We start from the raw sequence: 7156 nt of genomic DNA, 5'->3' as shown, positions 1-7156 counted from the left end.
AAGGAACCTCCATACTGTTCACCATAGTGGCTGTATTAATTTACATTCCCACCAACAGTGCAAGAGGGTTCCCTTTTCTCCACACCCTCTCCAGCATTTACTGTTTGAAGATTTTTGGATGATGGCCATTCTGACCAGTGAGAGGTGATACCTCATTGTAGTTTTGATTTGCATTTCTCTAATGATTAGTGATGTTGAGCATCCTTCCATGTGTTTGTTGGCAATCTGTATATCTTCTTTGGAGAAATGTCTGTTTAGGTCTTCTGCCCATTTTTGGATTGGGTTGTTTGTTTTTTTGATATTGAGCTGCATGAGCTGCTTGTATATTTTGGAGATCAATCCTTTGTCAGTTGCTTCGTTTGCAAATATCTTCTCCCATCCTGAGGGTTGCCTTTTCGCATTGTTTATGTTTTCCTTTGCTGTGCAAAAGCTTTTAAGTTTCATTAGGTCCCATTTGTTTATTTTTGTCTTTATTTCCATTTCTCTAGGAGGTGGGTCAAAAAGGATCTTGCTGTGATTTATGTCATAGAGTGTCCTGCCTATGTTTTCCTCTAAGAGTTTTATAGTGTCTGGCCTTCCATTTAGGTCTCGAATCCATTTTGAGTTTATTTTTGTGTATGGTGTTAGGGAGTGTTCTAATTTCATTCTTTTACATGTTGCTGTCCAGTTTTCCCAGCACTACTTATTGAAGAGACTGTCTTTTCTCCATTGTATATTCTTGCCTCCTTTATCAAAGATAAGGTGACCATATGTGCGTGGGTTTATCTCTGGACTATGTATCCTGTTCCATTGATCTATATTTCTGTTTTTGTGCCAGTACCATACTGTTTTGATTATTGTAGCTTTGTAGTATAGCCTGAAGTCAGGGAGCCTGATTCCTCCAGCTCCGTTTTTCTTTCTCAAGATTGCTTTGGCTATTCGGGGTCTTTTGTGTTTCTATGCAAATTGTGAAATTTTTTGTTCTAGTTCTGTGAAAAATGCCATTGGTAGTTTGATAGGGATTGCATTGAATTTGTAGATTGCTTTGGGTAGTATAGTCATTTTCACAATGTTGATTCTTCCAATCCAAATACATGGTATATCTCTCCATATGATGGTATCATCTTTAATTTCTTTCATCAGTGTCTCATAGTTTTCTGCATACAGGTCTTTTGTCTCATTAGGTAGGTTTATTCCTAGGTATTTTATTCTTTTTGTTGCAATGGTAAATGGGAGTGTTTCCTTAATTTCTCTTTCAGATTTTTCATTGTTAGTGTATAGGAATGCAAGAGATTTCTGTGCATTAATTTTGTATCTTTCTACTTTACCAAAGTCATTGATTAGCTCTACTAGTTTTCTGGTGGCATCTTTAGGATTCTCTATGTATAGTATCATGTCATCTGCAAACAGTGACAGTTTTACTTCTTCTTTTCTGATTTGGATTCCTTTCATATCTTTTTCTTCTCTGATTGCCATGGCTAAAACTTCCAAAACTATGTTGAATAATAGTGGTGAGAATGGGCAACCTTGTATTGTTCCTGATATTAGAGGAAATGGTTTCAGTTTTTCACCATTGAGAATGATGTTGGCTGTGGGTTTGTCATATGTGACCTTTAATATGTTGAGGTAGGTTCCTTCTATGCCTACTCTCTGGAGGGTTTTTAACATAAATGGGTGTTGAATTTTGTCACAAGCTTTTTCTGCATTATTGAGATTATCATATGGTTTTTATCCTTCAGTTTGTTAATATCATGTATCACATTGACTGATTTGCATTTATTGTAGAATCTTTGCATTCCTGGGATAAACCCCACTTGATTGTGGTGTATGATCCTTTTAATGTGCTGTTGGATTCTGTTTGCTAGTATTTTGTTCAGGATTTTTGCATCTATATTCATCAGTGGTATTGGCCTGTAGTTTTCTTTTTTGTGACATCTTTGTCTGGTTTTATCAGGGTGATGGTGGCCTCGTAGAATGAGTTTGGGAGTGTTCCTCCCTCTGCTATATTTTGGAAGAGTTTGAGAAGGATAGGTGTTAGCTCTTCTCTAAATGTTTGATAGAATTCGCCTGTGAAGCCATCTGGTCCTGGGCTTTTGTTTGTTGGAAGATTTTTAATCACAGTTTCAATTTCAGTGCTTGTGATTGGTCTGTTTATATTTTCTATTTCTTCCTGGTTCAGTCTCGGAAGGCTGTGCTTTTCTAAGAATTTGTCCATTTCTTCCAGGTAGTCCATTTAATTGGCATATAGTTGCTTGTAGTAATCTCTCATGATCCTTTGTATTTCTGCAGTGTCATTTGTTACTTCTGCTTTTTCATTTCTGATTCTGTTGATTTGAGTCTTCTTCCTTTTTTTCTTGATGAGTCTGGCTAAGGGTTTATCAATTTTGTTTATCTTCTCAAAGAAACAGCTTTTAGTTTTATTGATCTTTGCTATTGTTTTTTTCATTTCTTTTTCATTTATTTCTGATTTGATCTTTATGATTTCTTTCCTTCTGTTAACTTTGGGGTTTTTTTGTTCTTCTTTCTCTAATTGCTTTAGGTGTAAGTTTAGGTTGTTTATTTGAGATTTTTCTTGTTTCTTGAACATAATTTTAAAGTTTTGTCAAGTCTTTATATTTCCCCTCAAATATATCAATATATTTAAAGATTGTTTTAGACCAAACTTTTGTTTCTATACCTCTGACAGTAATGATAAAAACACCCTTACCTCTTCCATTCCCAAGTCTTTCACATTTTTATACTCTTGATGAAAACATGGAATCACTGGGATTAATGTAGAAATGTTACAGAGTCCAAGCTCATTCTGCTCGCTGCCAGACAGGCCAATACATCGAGAGATGAGGTGTTGGGGCAGGAATAATGGCATTATTCCAGAAAGCCAGGAGTCGAAGAATATGGTGGACTAATGACCTAGAGAACCATCTTGCCAGGGTCTGGATGCTAGTTTCTTTTACAGAACAAAGAGGGGGGAGGTGAGGAGGTAAAGTAAAAAGGCCAGAAGTTGTTGTAACTATATCCTTGTTTCGGCCAGACTCTGGGAGGGGAGGTGTTAATTTCTTCTTTCCCACAGCCATTCACAGGTGGGCTGGGTCAGGATGTTTCTTGTGAGCTGAACAAAGGTGGGGAACAGGGTTCCCTGAGACAGGCCATTGTGTATACTTTAAGCTATAGGCAACATCCCTTTAGTGATTAATTTGTAGTAAAAGCAATAGAATACAAAGGTTAAAGTAAAAGAAACAGATCTAATATGGAGTCATATTTGTTATTCCCTATTACAGAAAGATCTGGCAGCCTTTTCATATTTACTTAGACTGTGGATATTTCATTTAAATGTGGGCACTCTTTACTATAAGGCTTGAGCCACCCCCCTGCATGAAGCTTTACCAGCTGTGACACCATCTAAAGAGCTGTGTTTGCTTCTCTGTTGCAGACCTACTTTATATCTACCTTAGTGCCTGATGTGCTGGTAAATGTTAACAGCTGGCTCTTGCAGGGGATGGGGAACACTTTGTAAGTCCCAGCATTGCCAATTTCCAGCTACCAACTTGACATCACTGAACCCAAAATTGGGAAGTCATATGCACAATGGGCCAAACTGAGACTTAACTACAATTTCTGCTCTACCAGAAACAGAGTCTTAAAGCAGTCAATCAGAAATTGCCTGATCAGGAGGCTTCCCTGGTGGTCCAGTGGTAAAGAATCCTCCTTCCAATGCAGTGGACGAGGGTTCCATCCCCAGTCAGGGAACTAAGACCCCACCTGCCGCGGGGCAACTAAGCCCGCGGGGCACAACTACTGAGCTCATGTAGCTCAACTAGAGAGAGAAACCCTGCATGCCACAACTAGAGAGAAGCCCATGTGCCGCAGTGAAGAGCCCATGCACTGCAACGAAAAGTCCTGCATGCCTCAATGAAGATCCCTTGTACTGCAACTAACACACGGCACAGCCAAAAAAATAAAATAAATAAATAAAATGTTAACAACAAAAAGAAATTGCCTGATCAGCATAAATTAGTTAATCTGCCTGATAGACCCTGCCATCCCCTAAGGGAAAGTAATCTTGCAAAAACCAACCGACTTTTTTTGCCTAGTGTAACTTACTTGCTCCCATTCCCTTCTGGCTATACAAGTCTTTCATTCTGTACAGCTCCTCAGAGCTCCTTTCTATCTGCTAGATTGGATGCTACCCAATTTGAATCAATTTTTGTTCAAATAAACTCTTAAAATTTTTAATATGCCTCAGTTTATCTTTTAACACTACTCAACAAGCATTACCTACTGTGAGTCCACTGCTTTTGTTATGTACTGTGGGAAGAGATGATATACATATAAAATAATGTCCCTGACAAGGGAAAAAGAGGCCCAAAGCAATGACCAGAGAGAGGCTGTATGCAATAGTGATCCACGAACTCCACTGAGGAACTCAGAGAAAAGCTTGAAAGGAAGGCACCTTAATGGAGGAAGTGTGCTTGAAAGATATTAAGGATTTTACCATATGGAGGGAAAGGGAGAAGGGACTCCAGACAAGGGAAGGCTTGAATGCTGAAATAGTCATGGCATATTTTTAGAAAAAGCAAACAGATTTTCAGTCATCAAGACTACCCTGATGACCCCAAATGGAAAACTTTTTGTACTATTACAGAATATGCATTTCACACTTACCAGGCACTTTTACACACAGTGCTTCTTTTGATCCTCACTGTAACCTTGGGAGACAGGTGGAATAGAATAGGTATTATTATTATTATCATTCTCATTTTATAAATAAGGAAACAGAATAATGGAAGTTAAGAGCCTCATGGACTCCTATAAGCCCAGGTCCAGGATGCTTTATCCCACACCTTACTGTTTGCCAGTTTGGGGGTTCTGCTCTGAGGTCCCTTGCTAAGCAGTACTCCCATACGGTGGCCTCTCAAACTTCAGGGCCCCTCAAGTGTATGAGTGTGATCCATTTTCCTTTACAAAGAAATAAGAACTGCCTTGGTGCCTTTATAAAGAACAGCAGAGTCTTCTAATAGAGTTATTATCTACAACATTCATTCAAGATATTGCAAATCTACTTTGGAAATAGAACAGTTATTTGAAATAAATAAATGAACAAAATTTTAAGTAAATGATTTCATTTTATTTGCTATTCCCCTGTCTACTTCCACAAGACACTTGAGACAGCTCACAATGAAGTGCTCTGTATTACACAGGGTTCTTTTGGCTGCAAGTGACAGAAACCCAATCAGAAACTAGCTGAAGCCATGAGGAACATTTATTGGCTCAGTTAACCTAACTGGAGAATGGGCAGTGGTGCCTGTAATTTTAACATATATTTATATACAGAAAAAACATACAGCTTTTTGTGTGTTTATAAACTAATAAATATTATACTACTCACTTTATTCTGTGTCATGGCCACCCAGACCTTCGGGAAGGGCACTTTTTCCCCTATTTGGGGGTGTTGGTCACAGGTGAATCCCTCACTGAGAATTTCCATTGGCCAAAGGGAGTTACCTCACCCAAAGACACCTCCCCTCCCTAAGAGCATCCACTGACGGTTGTATGGAGGAAAGCCTTCTTGCCTCAACACAGGACAACTCTAAAAGGAGATCCCAGCATCAGTGTTCCTCATGGACTTAACTGAGGCCTCTGTTGCAGCTAAGTTGTGGTTCATCTTCTCCCTCTGCAGGTCACTCACTCCCTTACAGGTATTGATCCTGAGGGCACTCCCCCAAAAACTTCCTGTATGCTATTGCACAGTGGCAGAATCTGTCTCCCCAGGGTACCTGAGCTATAGGAATCTACAACTTACTTTTTTTTTTTTTAATAGATCTTTATTGGAGTATAATTGCTTCACAATACTGTGTTAATTTCCGTTGTACAACAAAGTGAATCAGCCATATGCATACGTATGTCCCCATATCCCCTCCCTCTTGAATCTCCCTCCCATCCTCCCTATCCCACCCCTCTAGGTCATCGCAAAGCACCGAGCTGATCTCCTTGTGCTATGCTGCTGCTTCCCACTAGCTATCTATTTTACATTTGGTAGTGTATATATGTCCATGCCACTCTCTCATTTCGCCCCACCTCTCCCTCCCACCCCATGTCCTCAAGTCCATTCTCTATGTCTACATCTTTATTCCTGCCCTGCAACTAGGTTCATCAGTACCACTTTTTTTTTTTTTTAGATTCCATATATATGTGTTAGCATACGGTATTTGTTTTTCTCTTTCTGACTTACTTCACTCTGTATGACAGACTCTAGGTCCATCCACCTCACTACAAATAACTCAATTTCATTTCTTTTTATGGCTAATATTCCATTGTATATATGTGCCATATCTTCTTTATCCATTCATCTGTCCATGGACATTTAGGTTGGTTCCATGTCCTGGCTATTGTAAATAGTGCTGCAATGAACATTGTGGTGCATGACTCTTTTTGAATTATGGTTTTCTCAGGGTATATGCCCAGTAGTGGGATTGCTGGGTCATATGGTAGTTCTATTTTTAGTTTTTTAAGGAACCTCCATACTGTTTTCCATAGCGGTTGTATCAACTTACATTCCTACTAACAGTGCAAGAGGGTTCCCTTTTCACCACACCCTTTCCAGCATTTATTGTTTCTAGATTTTTTGATGATGGCCATTCTGACTGACGTGAGGTGACACCTCATTGTAGTTTTGATTTGCACTTGTCTAATGATTAGTGATGTTGAGCATCTTTTCATGTGCCTCTTGACCATCTGTATGTCTTCCTCGGTGAAATGTCTATTTAGGTCTTCCGCCCACTTTTTAACTGGATTTTTTTTTTTTTTTTTTTTGATATTGAGTTCCATGAGCTGTTTATATATTTTGGAGATTAATCCTTTGTCTGTTGTTTCATTTGCAAATATTTTCTCCCATTCTGAGGGTTGTCTTTTTGTCTTGTTTATGGTTTCCTTTGCTGTACAAAAGCTTTTAAGTTTAATTAAGTCCCATTTGTTTATTTTTATTTTTATTTCCGTTACTCTAGGAGGTGGGTCAAAAAAGATCTTGCTGTGGTTTATGTCAAAGAGTGTTCTGCCTCTGTTTTCCTCTAAGAGTTTTATAGTGTCTGGTCTTACATTTAGGTCTTTAATCCATTTTGAGTTTATTTTTGTGTATGGTTTTAGGGAGTGTTCAAATTTCATTCTTTTACATGTAGCTGTC

This window comes from Eubalaena glacialis, chromosome 16, assembly GCF_028564815.1.
Source record: "Eubalaena glacialis isolate mEubGla1 chromosome 16, mEubGla1.1.hap2.+ XY, whole genome shotgun sequence".
NCBI classification, from domain to species: domain Eukaryota; kingdom Metazoa; phylum Chordata; class Mammalia; order Artiodactyla; family Balaenidae; genus Eubalaena; species Eubalaena glacialis.
Note: the sequence above shows the minus strand (reverse complement) of the source record.